This window comes from Cuculus canorus, chromosome 4 (assembly GCF_017976375.1).
Source record: "Cuculus canorus isolate bCucCan1 chromosome 4, bCucCan1.pri, whole genome shotgun sequence".
Classification (NCBI taxonomy): domain Eukaryota; kingdom Metazoa; phylum Chordata; class Aves; order Cuculiformes; family Cuculidae; genus Cuculus; species Cuculus canorus.
Genome location: NC_071404.1, coordinates 5,934,746 through 5,955,262, shown reverse-complemented (window position 1 = coordinate 5,955,262; position 20,517 = coordinate 5,934,746). Strand labels below are relative to the sequence as shown.

At 35.9% G+C, this 20,517-nt stretch overlaps 2 long non-coding RNA genes across 2 annotated transcripts in view; one reads left to right on the top strand and one right to left on the bottom strand.

Moving 5' to 3' along the window:
- Positions 1-516: 516 nt before the first annotated feature.
- LOC128852185 (uncharacterized) lies at positions 517-2,558 on the bottom strand. The gene is made up of 3 exons (XR_008449883.1): positions 2,422-2,558; positions 1,545-1,653; positions 517-776 (listed from the first exon to the last, which is right to left on the bottom strand). It is a non-coding gene; the product is annotated as an uncharacterized LOC128852185 (long non-coding RNA).
- Positions 2,559-2,764: 206 nt separating this feature from the next.
- LOC128851960 (uncharacterized) overlaps positions 2,765-20,517 on the top strand; it is a 61,845-nt gene continuing 44,092 nt past the window's right edge. Inside the window, exon 1 of the long non-coding RNA XR_008449486.1 lies at positions 2,765-2,942. This is a non-coding gene — a long non-coding RNA (uncharacterized LOC128851960). The remainder of the gene's footprint in view (positions 2,943-20,517) is intronic.

The following is a 20,517-nucleotide window of genomic DNA, read 5'->3' as shown; positions in this document are numbered from 1 at the left end:
TGATTTTAATTGTGCTATAGCATCAATAAATGAAAACAGTTCACTATAACTTCAGGAACAGAGAATATGACATAATCTTGATCTGATTTTTTATTTTGCATACGCATATATATGGAATAGGCAATTGACCAAGATGAAAGCTCAGTTTTCACTTCAAAATGAAACATAGTTGGTAGACAGATTTACTCACTTCCTACATGGTTTTGCTGATTAGGTAGTTGCAAACTTACAGCAATATTAATTTCCAATGGTCAGCTACAATAATCAATGCCATTATAGGGTCCTGGACCAAGCACTGAGCTGTCTATAAACACTGCATTACCCACTTGCCTTTTCAAGTATTCTGAATTATCATTTTTCTACAACATTTTTAAGTGGACTGAGCAAATGATTCTAGAGATCAAAAAATCACGATCACGTTTAAAATCAGTCTTTTCCCCTTGTTTGGCCTTATTAGTGACTCAGGAGCAAGATGCAAATATCAAACAAATGGTATTCATTGGTCAAGTTGTTCATTTGATCTATTCCATATCTGTTTCCATCACATCAGTAAAACATATACTGATCTTTATTTTAAGTTACATAAACCCAGAAATTTTGTTATAAAATTCAGTCTTTTCTTCAAATGCATATGAGGGAGCTGCCTATTCTAGTTTACCTAATAAATCGCTGGCTTTTTTGACATAAAGAATTGTTAGGAAATAAATGTGCTTATATACACATGTAGATACCTTTATATAAATTCCAGACATATTAAATTCTCTCTCCTGTAGTGTCTGCAGGAAAAACAAAATAAAATCATTGTAAATAGGATGAAAATTCCAAATTACAACTTTTTTATCATGAACAAAAGCCTTGAAAGCATTTCAAGACAAAGTGACTCACGTGTCTAAAATAGGATATAATATTGTATTAGCTAAAGCACATAAAGATCACAAGCAGCATTTCCAGGTTTATCCAGTGCACAGTGCAGTGAAAATTCATGTTCAGTTCCCTATCATCTTACGCCACAGCTGGATTTTATTTGCCACCCATACAGGGGTCCTGTTTTAGCAAATGAATTTTCTAAGCAGGTCAAATATCAGCTTTCATCTATTTCTACTGGACTCCCAGGACTTGACACTGGCTTTTACCAATCTTCTATTTGGTCTCAAATGCCTGCTTATATTTTTGAACACTCCTTGCAGTCCTAATTTTCTTTCACTTTTTCTATATATGCTCCATCAACTTTAATTAAAATCTTAATAGGTGCATTTAGCAGTAAAGTTGTACTACAGTTTTATTTACATGCACAGTATTCAAACTTTTCAGAAAGGTTTTATGAGTCTCCCCTCTCCCCTGCACTTTTTTTTTTAGCGTACTCTCCTGTTTGTCTCTGGTTTGTTTGAGCTCAGATGATGGAGTTTGCAGCAATTCGACTAAAAATCCACTAATGATTTTTATTCCCTGTTAGCAGATCCATGGTAATGACACTGAGGATGATCTATGCAATCATTTGTCCTGTCTTCTTCTCACAAGAAATACTTTTAACCAAAACGTCTTACATAGGTGCAAGAGCTATGCTGTTCCCACAGCATATCCAAACTTTCATCTGAGATCTTCTGTTGGCTCTGACAGCAATGTCTTCTTCCCACCAACCACGGCCTTGATCTCCTATGTTACACAGATTGAAAGCATAACTCTCACCTTTTTGGCCAAAGGATCTGGGTTTATGCATCAGTGAAAATCTCATAAATCTCTCTTTATGCCAATGGACTTCACATATAGTAACCAATTTTCTGATGAAAATGCTGTTCTCGCTATTATTTGCAAAGCTGAAAGTAGAGGTTGACGAAGGTAGGTTGCAATTTGTCCGGTTTTCTTAATGGTGTTATCTAATTATTCAAGCTCATTAGTATATTGTTATGCTGAAAGTCTTGCTACGGCCAAAGTAGAACATGTCATACATATGAAGCTATGAATTTATTATTAGTCCAAGTAAAGTTTTAACACACTATCTAACCCTAATAATGTATTTACATGCATACTTACCGGAAACCCTAATTAATTATGCAGTTAAAATTATTATACAAGCACCTTCTTCATCTATACTGCCCTTTTACTCTGGTGTTATGCTTGGTTTTCTAGTGTTTCTTGTACTTGTTATCATTACAAACTAAAGCTAAACTAAAGCATCGTTCCTCATTCATCACCTCACAGGTCGATAATTGTCACTACAGAAACAACCTCAATTCAAAGCAAACCAAGGTGAGCTCAAACAAGTTCTGAGATCCTGCACTGTCAGCTCTGTACAAAGCTTAAGGTTTTTACAACTAATAATTAAAAAAAATAAAATCTTTGTGGTTTTTGGTCAATTTTCTACTTTGATTTATGTTAGACATACAAGAAGTCGTATATTTCTTTCTTCTTAGGGTTACTCACCAGTTGAAATCCGCATCACTTTATGTCTGGTTGGGTTCAGACACACTGCTACTAACAGCAGAAAGTGAGGATAACTAACCAGACTTTTCTGAATCTGTAGAGCCAACAAGATCAATATGTTACTGTGTCCTGTTGGCTTTGCGTAGCCACAGACAGCAGAACAACACACAATGGTCCTGACGTTGAATGGAGTTATAAATGCCATCAATACAAACGTTGCCTTCAGATGCTCAGTGTATGTCACAGTGACATCGGCTAAATTTAAACATCTCAAATAGGTCAGATGACTGCTCTAAAAATGCCTTTACCTCACATGACAATACAGAGCACGGAGCAGCTTAGCTGTAGATATCCACATTGTGGAGATGAGGCTGAAAACGTGATGAGATGAATTTCTCACTAAACCTCTATTTCTAGCTTTCTTTTTAATGGAGATTGTACTCCACTTTTGATTACAATTTAATACCCCTCAACAACATGCTGCTACAAAAAGAAACAGACGGCTGGATATAGGCAAACAAGTAAGTCCTTGTATTTCTTTGATTGCTGCCAAAAATCTTTCAGTCTGTAAAGAAAAAAACATAACCCGCTCTTCCTCCTCCTGCAGCTTACCCCAAACCCAACAAAGATTTAGTGAGAAATGGAAGCAGACGTCCATTTTATCCCATTAAGAATAAGTGAATGTGCTGTCGTTGCTGGTTGTTTACAGAACTGGATGTTTGCAATATTCATCTCTGGATGTGGTTTTAATTTTTCTGAGAGACAGCTGATTGTGCATGCACGCACACCCATCCACGCAGAGACAGATCACCCATAAAATATTTTCATATTTTCCATCCATGGAATCATTTATCTTAATAGTTGTTAGTGCTGCAGTTTCCACTTTAACAGTAATCATGACACATTTGTTACTTGATTTATTTGAATAGCACTGTCAAACACTGCATAAACAATACTGTTCTGGGACCTGGCCAAAAGTTTCAAATTGCATTTTAATATTTATGTGCCTTCAGACTCCTTGAGAAAAAAATACTGATGCTATCTTGCTATCTGAACCACTATAACACCAAAGCTAGTAATAAGTTTTTTTCCTGTAGCTTCTGTAGTCTATCATGATGATGAAGTGCTTAGGGACATGGTTTAGGGAGTGTTAGGAATGGTTGGACTCGATGATCCAATGGGTCCTTTCCAACCTTGTGATTCTGTGATTCTGTGATTCTGTGATTCTCTAGCTGATCATAAGCAAAAAGAACATTAGTTTATATTATTAACAACTGGCAATTACTGAAATAATATTTATTTGGAATTAAAGGATGCTTGCAGCTTCCTAGGTTGTCTTTCTAAATAGCTGCTGATCATCTATATGGCTTCACAGCTATGACTATCACTGATAATTCTTAAAAACAATATGAACAGAGACAGTATGACTTCTGGACTTTGTTTTCTGAAATGTAATATGCCTCTTTGAGTCTTTACTTTCTATCTAACACCATCCATTTACTGCAAAATGTTCTTTGTAACCATGAGCTGGTTGTAAATTATCATTAGGAACACAATGTTTATTAGTGGTATATTGTTGATTAGCTGTCTCTAAGGGCAACACATTTTTTCCCTGCTAATAAGTCCCACCATCAGAATTACAATCACTGTAGGATATATGCTGTAGCAGGATTCTGGTTATTAGTTTCTTGCTGGTAATGACAAATGAGAAGGATATTCACAACATCTTGTTCTTCTTTCCATTGCTCAGAGAGAGTTCAGACATCAACCACTTAAACCACATCTTCAAATAGGTGAGGGTGGGCTTTTACTGGCTATATTTAAAAGCTTCTCTTGATCAGTGACCATCTGGATTTGAATGTGTTATGTTGTATTGTACGTTAAATTATACCACTATATCCATCAAACCGCTTAGCGTGGGCTGCTTTATATGACAAAGCAGCAATAGTAATTACTAATTATCCTTTGGAATACTGATGATCCTTATACGAAGAGAATGTACAGGGTTTGGTCTCATTGTCTTAAAGGCAAAATTGTCAGCTGTGAGATTTTGGAGTTACTACAGAAATGGAACTTCTTCTCTGAAGTACACCAGGCTCTCTTGCTGGGGGCGCTGGGGTGGACCCTGGCTACACTAACGGCCTAAGTACATTGCCCCCAGGGTGCCCCCACCCCTCACTGCCTCCTGACAGTGGTTTCCTTCCCTCTGTTCATAATCTTTTATTTTCTTTACTATTTCACACAATAGAAAAGAGAGAACACATTTGCTCCCTCTCCTCTCTTTTGCAAGCAGCGGTCATGAACGCTGAGAATGACCAGCAGTCAGTGGCTTAGGAAATAAGCTCCAGCTTAATTTCACAATTGTTTAGTGGTGGACTTAGGCAGGTTTGTGGTTGGACTCAATGATCTTAGAGGTCTTTTCCAACCTAAATGATTCTGTGATTCTGTGAAAGTCTAAGGAAATCATCATCAGAGGAACATCATCAGTCTTGAGGAACAGGCAGATGGGAACACCATAAAATTCATTTATGAAAGAGAAAAGTTTGGGACTGACATAATCCAATGCAGACTCACAGACTGAGAAGAGATTAACCTTGGAACAACTTTGTTGACCATGTTGTCCATTTACCTGTGCAGGTTCCAAAAATAATTAGAGGGATGGAACACCTGTTCTATGACAAAAGATCAAGAGAGTTGGGGTTGTTCAGCCTGGAGGACAGAAGGCTCTAAAGAGACTTTCTTACAGCCCTTCAGTACTTCAAGTGTGCTTATAAGAAAGATGGGGACAAATTTTTTTAGCAGGGCCTGTTGTGACAGGAGAAGGGGTAATGGTTTCAAACTAAAACAGGGTAGATTGAGAATAGGTACAGGGAAGAAATATTTTGCAATGAAGGTGGTGAAACGCTGGCACAGTTTTTCCAAAGAGATGGTAGCAGCCTCATCCCTGGAAACATTCAAGGTCATATTGGACAGGCCTTGCAGTAACCTGATCCAACTGAAGATGTCCCTGCTAACTGCAAGGAGGGGTGGACTAGATGATCTTTAAGATTCCTTCCAACCTTAATTGTTCTATGGTTCTATGATTCTACATTCCTGCCCACAGCACAGGGGTTGGACTACGTTATATTAGAAGTTCCCTTCTGACCTAAATCATTCTATGGTTGTATTCTACATCTTATGAAATACAAATGAGGTTATATTGGTCCACAGATGTACTCATTTCTAATGTTTCACTGCTTACTGCCTTGAGGGGGCTCACTGATTCCAGGAATACCAGCTTCCTCCCACTGAATTTATGTGATTCAGGAGTAAAAATGGGATTTCAGGAATCTGTTCCACTAATTATTATTCTTTTTCCATGTTCAACTTGATTGAACACAGAGGTGTCAAAGGGACTCCTGTGATTCAAACAAGGAAACTGGTGAAAGCAACACTAATGATACATCTTATGTACCTTTGTATTTTAACTTCTGCAACCTTAGTATTGCAGACCAGCTGATATGTTATTCCAATTGTTAATGTTTCATAAGAGGCATTATTACCACTCTTGTCACCTTGAGTGTGTAACATAATCAGATTGCTCTCTGCTCGGACAAAAATATTGTACAGGCTGTGACATACAGAAATAGTAACAATAGAAAAAATTCTTTCTACTTTTTCTGTTCTGGAAATATTAATTTCATGCATTCTCCAACAGCACCAGCTTATTTTCACAAGTTGTTAAATTGTTACTTGAGTGAAATGAAACCTCATTTCATCCCTTCCTACCTCCACTGAACCACACAAATTTGTGGAGGGAAAGTGAATCTATTTTTTAGGTTGCTGTGTTTTGTGATTTTTATTGTTATTCCACAATTAAAAGCCATGGCTTCTGGAATCATGTAATTATGCAGATGAAAGAAAACATTGAAAATGTGATCCTTTATAGATCAAGAAACCAGAAAACAAACTAAAACAGAAAGACCATGATTTCCTTTTTAAGTTTCATGCATTTTTTTCCTGCTTGATTGAAATAGCAATATTTCAGTTCTATATCTCATTTTTTCATAAGCTCCAATAACTCTAACAAAACTATGTAGTCCATAAATCAACACAGAAATGCCACAGCTGATGGTAGAACCTGATTAAAAAAAACAGTTATCAAGAGAATGAGAGTATGCTTTATATCTTAAGGGCCAAAGTCTAGCTAAGATATTCCATGGTTGCTATTTTTGGTCTATGCCTCCTTCAGAAGAATAAGTGTGAATTATCTCTTAATAAATTACATGGGGAAAAATATATTCTTGTTGCTATTCTCTTCATAAAATTTTACAGAGTAGATCAGATGATTCATTCTCAGAATTGTTTGCGCTGCAGAAAATCTCCTGAAAGCGACTCTTTCTCCAAAGCTCTAAACATTTCAATTTGCAGTTGTGTTTAGTAAGGAAGATGGCAAAGACACAGGTAATAATCTCCATGTTAATTACAAAGGGGAGTGATGTCAGGATGTGGTAGGCTATGTATCTTGAGTCCCTCAAGATTCAGGCGGTGAGTTCTGATTTTCTTACTGCTTGTACCTCTCTGCCTCTCCCTGAATGTACCTTCTTTGTGCTTCCTTCTCCAGACAAACTCATACACCTAAAAACTTAACCAGTGAAGCCTGGGAGAAATTAATGAGTATTTTTCTCCAACATTTCCTTCTCTGGAAATGCAATAGACTTCTCTGCTTCTCAGAGAGGTTTGTTGGGGTTTTTATTGAATTTGACATAGCATATGGAAACTTTTCTCTCATCTTTCCCTGAAAGACATGCAGAGGTAGTGCTTGGATGATCCTTTTTGTATTATTAATTACTCTCTGAGTTGTGCTTGGTGTTTAAGTTCTTGCTGAAATTGATGCTTTCATGTTTCTTTCTGTGTTAAGGGAGAATAGGCATTGTTCAATATTCTTGGTGTTACAGACTTGGAACAGAGTTGACATTTTCTATGCACAGCAGTTAATCCCCCTGTGAGTATGAACATCTAATCCTTTTAAAGATTTTCCCTCTGGAAATGTTAATCTGTGCATTTTCTTATGGAAATCCACTCATTTGACTTTACACAGTAACAAAAAGAACCATGGTTAAATTTTATCAACACTTTTTTATATAATTTACCATTTATTTTATCATATCATTTATAATTATCTTTTTATTATTATCTATGTCTTATCTTGTTTTCTCTGGCATATTTCAGGTAGCATACTGTTAAAAGAAATACCAAAAAAGGACTTTCATGGAATGTTTGCCCTGATCTGACACTTTTAAAGCATTGCAATTGCATTTAATTTGTTTGCATTTTGGATTCTAAACACTTATGTTTGGGGATAAGTCCAGAGTTTAAAAGAAATATGGATCTTTATATCTGCAGAAAGTTCTTCGCAACACAAGGCAAGACAAGTCAATTAAAATTAATGTGTTGAAGACCAAGAGTCTTAAGAGTCATGGCTCATATACAGAACACCACTCACATGATTTGCTTTCTTTCATAAACAGTGTTTCAGCTAAGTAAGGCTGCTATTTTGAGCAGGGAAAGCAGGAATTCTGCAGACAAATCTAAAATAGTTTTATGACACAATGATTTTATAAAGACTATGTAGTGGCTGGTAAAGAAGACTGCACACAGGAAAAGTGGAAATCTGACTCAGAAAATTCACAGGAGCTGAATAATACCTATTATTCTCCACTCTAGTTGACTTTTGCATGACTGTAGGATGTAAAAAATTCAGAGGAAGTAGTAGAGCTTTGTCTCATAAGCCAATCTACCAGCTTATTACACATGCAAGCCCTTGATCTGACTGCTGAGCTATAAAGAAACTATGTAAAGAAAGGACACATTACCCTTAAGTGTTTGCTCTGAAGTATTTTGTGTTGATTATTACAACTTTCATTCCTACTTTGTCTTCATTCCATGTGTCTTGGTCAACCTCTGGTGTTGACCAATCATCCCGAATCAGCCTAGTTGTCTCATTGATCTCACACCAACATACTGACTCCACCACTTCCACTCTACCACTCTCTTAACCATCATAACCTCTCTGCTGTTTCCTTCAGTCAAAAAAACGATTCCAAAACTTAGACCTGAAGCGACTCCTGTGGTTATACAGACAAAATATAATCATCAGTCATGTTATTTATCTGCAAAAATATTTGTCTAAGCTGTACACCTTACACAATGCGATGGTCTTTAACGCTTGCTCGAATAGCCTGCACTATAATAGAATAAATCTGTAAATTCAAAAAAAGGATTCATTTCCACTTCTTTACTGGTAATATGCCATTCAGATAGGAGAATGTCAGGTGAAAAGTCATAGAGTAAACTGCTTGATAAACACTCATTAAGCTAAATGCCAAGATTACATTGTTTTTTCCCTTAATCAACAATTCATTGCTCAGAGCTAATTACAACTTAGTTGTCATAAACTATGAGGATTAAGGTCACTATGGAAGTTACTGTTCTCAAACAAAATGGTCAAGAGTTGTTAGATCTGTAAGAGAAGAGCAAACATACACAAGAATGCAAAAATATAGTCAGATCTAAAAGACTTTAGTCTTCAGCTGTGCTGAAAGTGTAAGTAAGATAGTCTGTCACTGTTTTGGTCCTCTCCTGCAATCCATGATAAAGCAGAATTTTGTATTCAATTTGTACTTGCATCAAACCCAAAATATGGTCAGCCTCGGTGTAAGCTGGGGAAAACACAGATCAGATTGAGGAGAGCATTTCTTTATCTTGCACCCTGCATGAGCGTGGGGTTACAGCTGGAAATTGCAAGTAGAAAATGATGGTCACCTCCGATGTAGTATCTTGATTCTCTGTGGTTTTGCTGAGGCCAGAGAATAGCTAAAGAACTGGGTAGTGGATGCTGGAAAAGTTTCAAGTGGCACAGCTGGACAGGAGGAAAGACTGGTTTTAAGCAAGGCATGAGAATGTGAGAGGTGCTATTTCCTCCTTCACACCTTTCTTTTCCTATATCAGTTCCAGGAAAGCGGTACCAGGTGGTCATAAGGCTGTGCAAAAGCTGAGATTGAATTTCCCTTTGTGTATGTTATTACCAGGGTTAGTCAATGCATCGTGACACCCAGCAGTCATTACACTTTAAGTATCACCTATATAACTCTGAATAACTATTCGTGGAATAGAAAAGCAGAATTCAGCCTCGTAAGAAGAACAGGACACGGACCTAAGTACACAGAAGGCATTTCCAAAGTACTGGAAGAAATTTGCGTGGAGAACACATTATACCCTCATGTATGGATGAAGAAGGTATTAAGAATGTGTAGAAAGGCTATGAACAGAAAATCGGTGGACAGTGTTTACAAGGATAAATAAAACAACTGTAGCTGTTTCAGAAGCTCTCACTATGCACTTCCTTGCTGTTTTCTACAGAGGGCACCTACACTATCCAGAGGATGACAATACATAAAGACCTATGAAAAGACCTCGTAAATTTGTAGGTGACTGATATTTATGTTTTTGATATAGATAGGGAACATAATCGAAAGTTTGTTTAAAAAGATATAATTGTAACTTTGACTCAGTTTAGAATAAAGATGGAAGCACATCACTTGTAACTGAAGATGTAGCTACAGTCCCTCCAAAAGAAAGAGGTGATTGAAGACAAACTTGGTGCTAAAATAATAAGAAGAAATCCTCAGTAGTAAATTTCACTGTTCAATGTTAAAGATTAATTTAGATTGAGTGATAGACAGATTGAAAAGATAAATAAGAAAAAGCAGTTAACGAAGCATGAACCTCTGATTCAATCCCCAGTAGCATAACACACCCAGTTTCCCATCATTTCAAATGGAATTCCTCACACCTAACACTAGCCGTCCAAAAATAAAGCAACTGATCATCACCAGCCTTCTAGATCTCCCTTTGGGTCTGTGAAGATAGACATGGTCTCTCCATATGACTTCCGTCAAACAGTAAAAATTTCCATTCCTGATTTAGAAAATGAAATAAGTATGTGTCGTCATGTCCATAAAATACTTCAAGATTTCCTAGGAAAAGTATATCACAAGTTCTAAAATTATAATTACCATAATCATTGTTAAGTTTTCTAAACTAGTGAAAAGTTCAGCTACAAAGCACATCCATTTGTACTGGAATATCAGCCTTTACATACATCATGTTTTTTAAATTACAAGTGGAAAATTAATAAAAAAGTAGAAAAAATGAACATTTGCTTACATATAGAATTTTTTTTTCTCCTAATGTAATTCCATCAGAATATTTCAGCATGTATAAAGTCGGAGTAAATAGATAAAGGAAAAATTACACTGCTAGAAACACAGTCTTTGAAACCATTAATCGACTAGATCGTGATATAAGAAAAGGCACAGTATTCTTAAGGATTATTGAAAGATCAGAGGAATTTATCATTAAAAAAAACACCAACGAACAGTTCAAGATACACAGCAAGAATATGAAATGCAGAAGGGATATGTAGATTACAGAAGAGAATCAGTAGGAACATAAAAAAGGTCAATTTTTTGAAACTTATTTACACACAATCATTATTTGAATGACTTATGTCTAACGCAAATTATAAATCTGAGCTTGGAAACTGTTTTCTAACCTGTAAATTGCTTTCAGTAGATCTTCAAAGAGGAACAGTTAGGAAAATTATTGGAGTAATTGTAATCTGTGTTGAAATAACAAGAAAAGAAACCCACATGCCTAAATATTAAAATTGTTGTTTGGGACTAAATTTTATGGTCAGGTGAAGCCCATTATAACTAGCACTGACTGGAAAATTGTATAGTTATGTATACATGCACACATTATGTAGTTTTGTGTACACTGCATCATTGAGCAGTGCAGATTCCCCAATTCACAAGTATTTCAGTAGATCATGGAAATCAGGGTTCTTTAGAGATTAAGAAGAGAAATAAAAATGAATTATTCATCCCAGAAATTTCAGTGTCCCAATCACTCTGTAATCACAATTAAACTTACCACAAAGATTTTTTTCCTATGGAGTTGTTTGCTCCTTTCATTTTCTACAAGGAGAACCAGAAGCCATTAGATGATCAGGTTAAGAGCCTGAAGTTAAGTGGGATTAATCCAGAGCAGAGTTCTGAAAACTTTTACTGTCTTCTCTGAAATGAGCAAAGAGACCTATGAAGATGTTTGGAGAGACCCTTGAATTTTAAGGTCTTAAAGGACTTGGAGGTTGTAGCGAGGTGGGTGCTGGTCTCTTCTTCCAAGTAACAAGTGATAGGAGGAGAGGAAATGACCTCAAGTTGCCTTAGGGGAGGTTTAGATTGGATACCAGGAAAAATTTCTTTACTGAAAGAGCTGTGAAGCGTTGCAACAGGCTGCACAAGGAGGTGGTGAAGTCACCATCCCTGGAGATGTTTGAAACATGTAGATGTGGCACTTAGGAACACGGTTTAGTCAAACTGCGCTGATGGTTGGACTTGATGATGTTAGAGTTCTTTTCCAACCTTAATGATTCTATCACTCTATGACGACAAGACCTCTCTGATCTGCCATCCTGTAGAGCTTCGACCAGGTTAATAGGAGAAAAGGACAGTAGATAGAAAAATACATACAAGAGTGGCAAGGCCTCGTGGCAGCTCTGTTATAGACATGTGAGCACTGATTGCTTGACAACTATTTCTGAAACACAAGCTTGCAATACACCAGCAGAGAAAATAAGGTTAACATAACAGCCTCTTCCCCCTCCTCTCTGTGCCCAACAGATCTGGTGAAATGCCTATGAGCATTTGACAAAAACCAAACTTCTATATACTATGGTACTTGTTTGTTTCCATTATCTCAGGGAACAGTAACTACAGCAGCAAGTTAAGGCCTGACAGTTACCCTGGAGAAAGGATGACAATTAACTCTGCTTCCAGACTGAGACAGGAAGAAAAATCATAGTGAAGTTTCAGTTATTTTTCTCTTTAGCTTGTGCAACGTGCCAGCAGCTGGCATGTGCAAAGAAGGGTTTACAGCCCTTAGCTTGCTGCTGCACTTAATAAGTGGAGCTGCATGGCTCCTATGATACTTAAAGCTTTAAAAGTCATAAAAAGAAAGAATTCATTCAAATTTCAGTGCATCTTCAACTGTACAAGAAATAAAACATAATCTCTCTCCTTTTAGCTCATGCCGTCATGTGTACTGTACCCTTCCAAGCTAAATTCATGATAAATATGCTTAGGAAGCATTTGAGGATTTTCCCTTCCTCTGACTCTTTAACTACTGTGACTGACTTGGAAGGTATGGACACTGGTATTATACTCCAAACAAAGAATGAGTGAGGTTTGAACATCCTGGACCACACAAACATTTCTCCTCCCTAAACATGAATTCCAGATATGCATTTTAAATACTCTGCACTTACAGAAGGAAGATGAATTTCAACCACAAAACTGCTGCCCTGTGAAAAAAGTTTTCATAAAGATAACTGCTCCGAGTGGTGGTTGAGGAGGCTGAGAAAAACAGCATATCAGGGGTTACAACCACAACCTGTCTCCCATCTTGTACTCCACAGCAATATACAAAACACCACTGCTTGGCAACAATTCAGTTCATGAAGTTAAGGACCTGACATTCAAGACCAGTGGATGATCAAAGAGAATACAACCCAAAGTAATGTGCTGAAATCATCCTTAAATTTAATTTGATAGTTAAAAAAAAAAAAAGAGAGAGATTTTAGATTAAATCAAAACAGGATTATATAGAGTGATTTTTTTTTTTACTTTTAATTGACAAAAGCATACTGGAAAAATCTAAAATTTTGTATTCCAAAAGTGGTATTTTTTCTATTTTCAGATCTTTTCACCTTTCTCAGGATATATTTAATCAAGCATAATCTGCAAAATAATTACAGTGAAAAAAAAAAGCAAATTATTTAATTTTAAATAGCTGGAATAAAATATTCCCTCCTGCCCTTTTCCCCCCCTGTGCTTTGTTTATAACTGTAAATGAATTAGATATTGACTTATAGATCATTTTGGATTTTCCCTTCCCTTAAATACCCATTTACTGAACAAAGTGTACAAAAAGCCTCACTGAGTTCCAGCCTATCATCATCGTTCACAGACTTAAAACTGTAAGACCACTCTTTCAGTATCTCACTTTATACACAGGTCTTGCCTTTCTCCGCAGCTGATTCAGACTTCGTAGACTGTTTTGATTGAACTTGTCCAATTCAATATCCTATTACAAAATATATATACACACACATACACATATATATATATATATATATATGCAGCACACATGAACCAGCCTTTCTGTATATACACCTGCTACTATCACTAAATTGTAATGTTCCATTTTAAAGGAACTGAAACTTTAATTTTTGTTTCCTTTTTTTTCTCAGATTTCAAAGACCTTTTCAAAGGTTTTTGATGTTTAGACATATTTCCCTGTTAAGATTTTTAAAAGATTTACTTTATGGTTTTTAGTTTTCAGCGGAAACACGAAAAAGGAAACAAAAGAGATATTAGCATATAAATACACGAGGGGATCTAAATGGTCTTTGAAGTCCAACTTTAGTGATTCTTTCTTTTTGGTATAGTTAGAGCTGTGCATTCACAATCATATCCCCTCAAGAAAGACAGTATGAAATGAATTAAGAAGTTGCTTCAATTAGTTTATTCATTCATTAGGAACACACTTCTGGGCCAGCAGGAGTAACTGAAATACTAAAACAGGAGTTTCAAAGATAAAGGATTCTTTTGTAACATAACCCGTATGTCAGGATAATTTTACTCATTATATGATGCTTTTTGACCAGATTACTAAAAGGAAATATTGAAATAGTGCAGAAAAATGTAATATTATTTATAGATTAATCAAAGTCATGTACATTTTGCCTTACTTTTTTATCTTCCTGAGAATAAAGTTTACGAATTTTAGCTGTTAAATGTGACTAGTATCAAAATAGCATTAAAAAAAATACTGATAAATGTTCCTGGCTCTGTTGGATGCAGTTTCATTTAAGAGTGAAAACACCTGTGATTGGTTTCACAAGATTCCATAAGCTCTGAAGTGCTACAGCTAACAGCAATCGTACAATACTCAATACTTTGTTTGTTTACCTCTCTGTAACATGAGTGATATATAAAACACAGGTTAAAGCTAAAAAGCCTGATTTAAGTCTTGATCCAATGTAGCACTAGAAGTTTCAATTAGAAGAATAAGCAATCACGGGAAAAAAAATACAAAAAACATATAAATAAAACCCCAAACATTTCCAGAATCACATTTGAGAAAAAAAAAAAAAGAATACATTCCTTAACTATTTACACAAAAGTTACTAAAGAAAAGTCACATGAAAATAACTGTTTATAAGTTACGAATCCACATATTCATGTCTAGTCATAATTACTTAGTTCTGGTCACAAAGAAGAACTGATAAAACTTCTAATAACTGTGTGGGAGCAGTTTTAGACAAATTCCACTTCAAAGAAAAGTAAGAGAGTTGTTAGAAGAGTTTTGGTGGGTTTTTCTTATAATGTAAAATACAATAGAAGTTCCATGCATACAGACGGAGTAACTATTTTCTGGGAGAAAAAATCATCTCTGTGGCAAGACATTGTTCACTGAGGGAAAACAAACAAATAAAAAAACCTACAAGAACAAACAAAACCCTTAACAAAAACCCTTCAACTTCAGCTGAAGTAGAAAGACACTTTGTAAGACAAGCTAAAATACACCTAGATTGGGCTGAAGTCTTTTTCCTCAAAAATTTGTAGTAACTCAGGTTTTCAGTCAAATATTTTGTATGTAAAAATGATAATTTATTTCACCTGGTAAAGATTAATATTGTAGTAAAAAAAGAAGACCCCCATTTAGATGCCCACATTTCAGTTGAAAATTGTTGCAACATTGTCTTATTTGACAAAATACTTTTCCATCTTAGAAAAAAACCCCACAAAATACAAAACCCCCAATTATTCTGACCACATCTATCCACAAGTAATGATTAATTAGTCAAAACTGAAGAGCAAGCAAAACCAGAAAGCATCCACATGCTGACAGTACTGATGTCCTAAGGTCACAAAGGGTGTTATACAATAGTGTTCCAGGCAAGCAGCAACTTCAGAGTTGTGAACCTCACTCTCCTTTCCGACTCTTTATTTTTGTCTGAATATCATTTAATTTTTCAAGAGAATGTTCTGACAGCTGTTAAAAGCAACAAAATTCACTCACATCCAGAAATGAGATTTCACAAGTGATGCTGCAAGACCTCTATATCTGATAAATAAAACTTAAAATACTTTGAAAATAATCTAAAACCGATCAATTCATTGACTTGCATTAGTTATTTCAATTCGGCAATAGAAAGCCAGAAACAAAGCTTATTCCCTGGCTCCATAAAGTTGTTCTGAGAAAAAAACAACTGCATTAGTTTTTGAAAGACTGTCACATTGATGCGGAAAGGGTTTGCATGTCAAGATAGGTAACTGCTTGGTCTCCTGTTGCTGATCCCACAGATCTCTTGTTGTGTTTCCCAAGCCCTAGGAGGCCTCTCAGATAGTGCGGGGCATCTTAAAAGGCAGTAGAATCACACCTTTAGGATAGTGTGGGGCATCTTAAAAGGCAGTAGAACCACACCTTTAGGCAACTGGATCCTTCTGTATCTAATATGGTTGAGTTATTCTCCAGATTCAGTTGACTATATTGGCTGCAGTGCTCTTGACTAGTAGACAATCTTTGTATGCATGTAGATGCCTAAATTTGTGTATCTTAATCACCCAACATACTCCCATATTTAGTCTACTTTTTATCTATAAAAAGAACAACAAAAAAATATATTTTGTAAAGCTAAATAGTACTTTAATGTAGAACAATAAAAACAATTAATGAATTTTATAGTAGTTAAAGGAGATACTCCAAAGTGCATGTATTTTATAAACTCCAAATATCTTTGAGATACCCTCATGTAAAAACCATTCAACTATTGTCCAACAGTTCACACCATATTGAGTAGCTTCTTTGAAGCCTTTCAGATTTCAGCCAGTTTGTGTGCACTTTAGTCATTCTTTAATTATTGTCTAAAGGGAATACAAGTGCTTAGTGACAGCCTAGACTGTTGTAGGAAATATAATCTCTGCTAGCAGTTACCTAGAGTACACGCCCATTATTCAGAAAGACCAGTGTAGCATTTACAAGGAATGTGTATTTTGTATTAAATCTTGCCTAATTTAATTGCTTTCAGAATCTGGATAATTATTTTGCACCTTCAAATACCTAATTTACCTGAGCAACCAATGCACAAATACAAATAACATAATTTTGATTTCCTTTATACTTTAGGGAAGAAAGTTCAGGGGAAGCCTTTCCTTATAGGTGAGAGTGGGTAAAGGTAATAAATGGGCTTTTCACAAAAAGTGAGATCTTGTAGTTGTCAATGTATATTTTATGATTGCTAACACATTTACCAACACGCTCAATACTGAACTGAAGTTTTCAGAAGATGGACACATATATATTGAAGAAAGTTCAGTTCTCGTGTTTTGGAGACACATGAGATGGCAGAAAGCTTTACCTAAGAAGAAGACTCATCGTTCACAGCAATATGTCATGCCAACTGACCTTAGACCTTAAGGGTGACTCAGAACCCAACGCCCTTTCTACCACAAGATGTTAACTACTTTAAGACACATACTCTTAGTCTTTTCTTCTGGTCCACGCAGTTCTTTATTGGTGCTTAATTGAATATTTAAAGAGAAAGCTTATAAATTTAAGGGTATGTGAAGTGGGTATTTGGAATTTCGAAGCACACTCTTCACAGAGAATCACAATGATTAACTTTGGTAACATCCAGTTACACTACACAATCATATAAAAAAAATTGAAGAGGACACTATTGTAGGCAAGGCAATGGGAGATCAGCAGAAAAGACACTTATGCCTGTACAACAAACAGGCTTCTTCCTCCCTTGGCATGTCCTCCCAAACACTCTTTAAGCCAAGCAACTGGCAAGGAGCATTCACTACAGATGGATCAACAGTAGCTGATATACTACTATACAGCTGAATCCATCTGGCATGTAAGTGTTTGATATGGTGTTTGCTAGCCGCTTACCACATTTTTTTCCCCTTTCTACATAAAAGCATGGAAAGAGTTTTTCATGACCACTAGCCATATTCCATAAAATTTCTTTGTAGCTATGAGGATGTTTGAGCAAATGCTCCATGCTGCTTCTTCTACCCTCACCCTTCTGCTTCTGAGTCACTTTCAGATGCTCTTGAACATTATCTCCGCTGTAAACGGATGGCAGATTGTTTGGCCTGTGATTAAATTAGGCATGCACAGGTGGCATCACCTATTGTAAGTTTGTCAGTTTTTATGTCTACTGCAGCAGCTGTTCTTTTTTACCTTTTCGTAACTAAGCAAAGAGAAGAGGGAAAGGATGCTATGCCCACGAGGTGAATTATATGAAAAAAAATCCCATCAGTTTCAGAGAGTCAGGATGTTTGCCACGCAATCGCTCAGTGAAAGCTATCTTTCCTCCCTGGTCTCCATAAGGAGATTTTGGGATGAAAGGGCACTAAATCAGCAGCAGGGAAGAAACGCTGTATAGTGTTTGCTTTGCCCTTTAATTTAGATTTGGTTAATGATCTAGGAAAATTTACAGAGCTCTAAAATATAGTTTGCTGGTTTAAGGAAGAAACAGTCTCTTAGATACCATACTGTCCAGTGGTTTGGAAGCAATAACCCTCAGATTTAGCACTATTTTAGTTTAAAACAGAAATTAATTAGCTCCAGTCTAGTCTTTTCACAGCACCATATCAATACAATTCATATGTTTCTGTAATTTTATTCACATTGGTTCTTTTTTAAATGTTCAGCATTCCTAGCTTAATTTATTGTTAATAACTTACTGCTATTTGTAAACACTATACCAGATACTATAAGGCTGTAAAAAGTGTATTATTATGTGCACTTTGTAAAATTCATCTTAATGACATGGCATAGGTAAATCTGCCCCCACAGCAGGACTCTCAGTCGTTCTCATTCATTATAGTTGTTTGCCATTGACTTGGGTTTTTTCCGGTCTTGCTGAAATCATGCCATTTCCATTGCTGATTGCATTAACAATCTACATAGATTCCAGTTCCATTTCTACTTCCTATTAACAGTTGGCTCCCTTTCAACCCTCACATATATTATATACTCATTGTACAAAAAATGCAATGTATATGCTTTTCAAAATTCAGACCCAAATTTGACCAAACAATGTGAGACAACAGTACTGTGCAGTAATACGGTTCATAGACTTATTAATTATTCTTTAATTACTATAAAACATTTGGAAACCTTCTCAGAAATTCTCAGTATTACAAAGAAGAGAGAATGCAGAGCTGATGAAGGACCTACATGTCTCAGATCTCATCAGTTTCTTCCAGTTAGACGAACTGGTTTAATAATAGATGTTAACTCTCACCATAAATATCCCTGGTTTTGAAAGGAACTGGAATTGCCACTTTTTTCTCATTACTTTTCAAACAAGGCTTTACCCAAGCAGCTACATTAAAGCAATATGGAAAGCACCAATTCAGGTGAAATTTCAAATGTTTTTCTGTAAACAAAACCACAAAGAATAATGTCAAGTAACTCATCTTAGAAAACCAGGGAATACATTTGCAATAAGACTCATAGCAACAACTGATCTAAGCAAAACACACAAGCAGAGGCAATACAGAGATAAAGTCATCAGGATGTCACTCGTATTCAGTGCCAGATTCTAGAAAATATAGTGTGGAAAGGTTTTAAAGGATTAAATTTGCCACCATCAGAATGTGGTAGTTGTATTCATCAGGGTGGTATACACCTTTGGCAAGAGCTGCAAGGGAATTTTGATGTATTCCACAGGCAAAATTGTTCGGACAAATTCCATTTGGCTTACTCATCCAAAATCTGGCTCTAAATGTGTTTTAGTAATAATAAAGAAATAACATGGTGGTCTCTCCAAATTGAATTTGAAGCACTTTTCTATCCTAAGTATTTGATTATTATATTGTGACTTCACATTCTTATAGTCATTTTGAATTGCTCTGCATCTTTGCCAGAAACTCATGTGAAAATAATGATAGGCATTAGGCTACATTTTACCAGTTCAGTTATTGAGAGTATTTCAAAACGTTTAGAGCAGTAGACGAGTGGCATAAGTTTTGGCTTATATCGACATCCACATCCTGATTGTAGAGCCTCTGTCCATAACACCCGTACATATCAACACCCGTACATATCAGCTGATCTATAGCATAGTTCCAAGAAAGTTTGCTATGTTAGGTTGTTCTCCTGGCTGCACTATCCCTCTAATTTCAATAGAAATATACAGAAGTCAGTGCACACAGTTCCTGTTTGACCTGATATCCCACACCCATAAAACTACAGCTGGTAGTAGGTCTGTTAATCATTGCCTAGAATCAAAACCTTAGACACTGGCAATAAGAAAACACAAAATCCAGAGAACTGGGGCTTAAATCTTTCTGGTTTATGACTCTTAATCTCATTAACTCCTGTGAGATTAGTAAGGAACAAATAGGATTTGATCTCTAATGCAGAAAAATACCTATTATTGAAGAAGAGACACAGAGTTTAACTTAAAATTCACAGTTATTTTTGTATTGTTATCATTTGTTTGGATTTTTATGGTGGACGAGTGCTGTTGTTGTCAAGATAAATTAATTACTTCATTAAGTTGATAATTGATATTTTCTCCCTTGTATGGTCGTACACAGGACACTGTAAATCAGATTACTCATTATGGCATAGCAGAATGTTTTGGAAAAGGTCAGAAATATAAGAGTTTCAGAGCTTTAGATAGCATGGTAAGTACTTTGTTAACTTTAGATTGAAATAGCCATTTATTTGCAATATTCACTGTCAGTCATCCTTTATTAGTAAGTGCCTAAATTAAGCTGATGAAAAGAAGTCAAAATGATGAAACAGAAGATGAATAATGAATGCAGTTTTTACATGCACAGCAATGCATTTCGAGACATTTACTATATTACCTTTGTTTTAACTTCTGTTATTTAGCACTAGAACGATTCCTAGCCTAATTCTTGCTTTATTTCAGGGGAATTTCAAATACAAGGTCCTCTA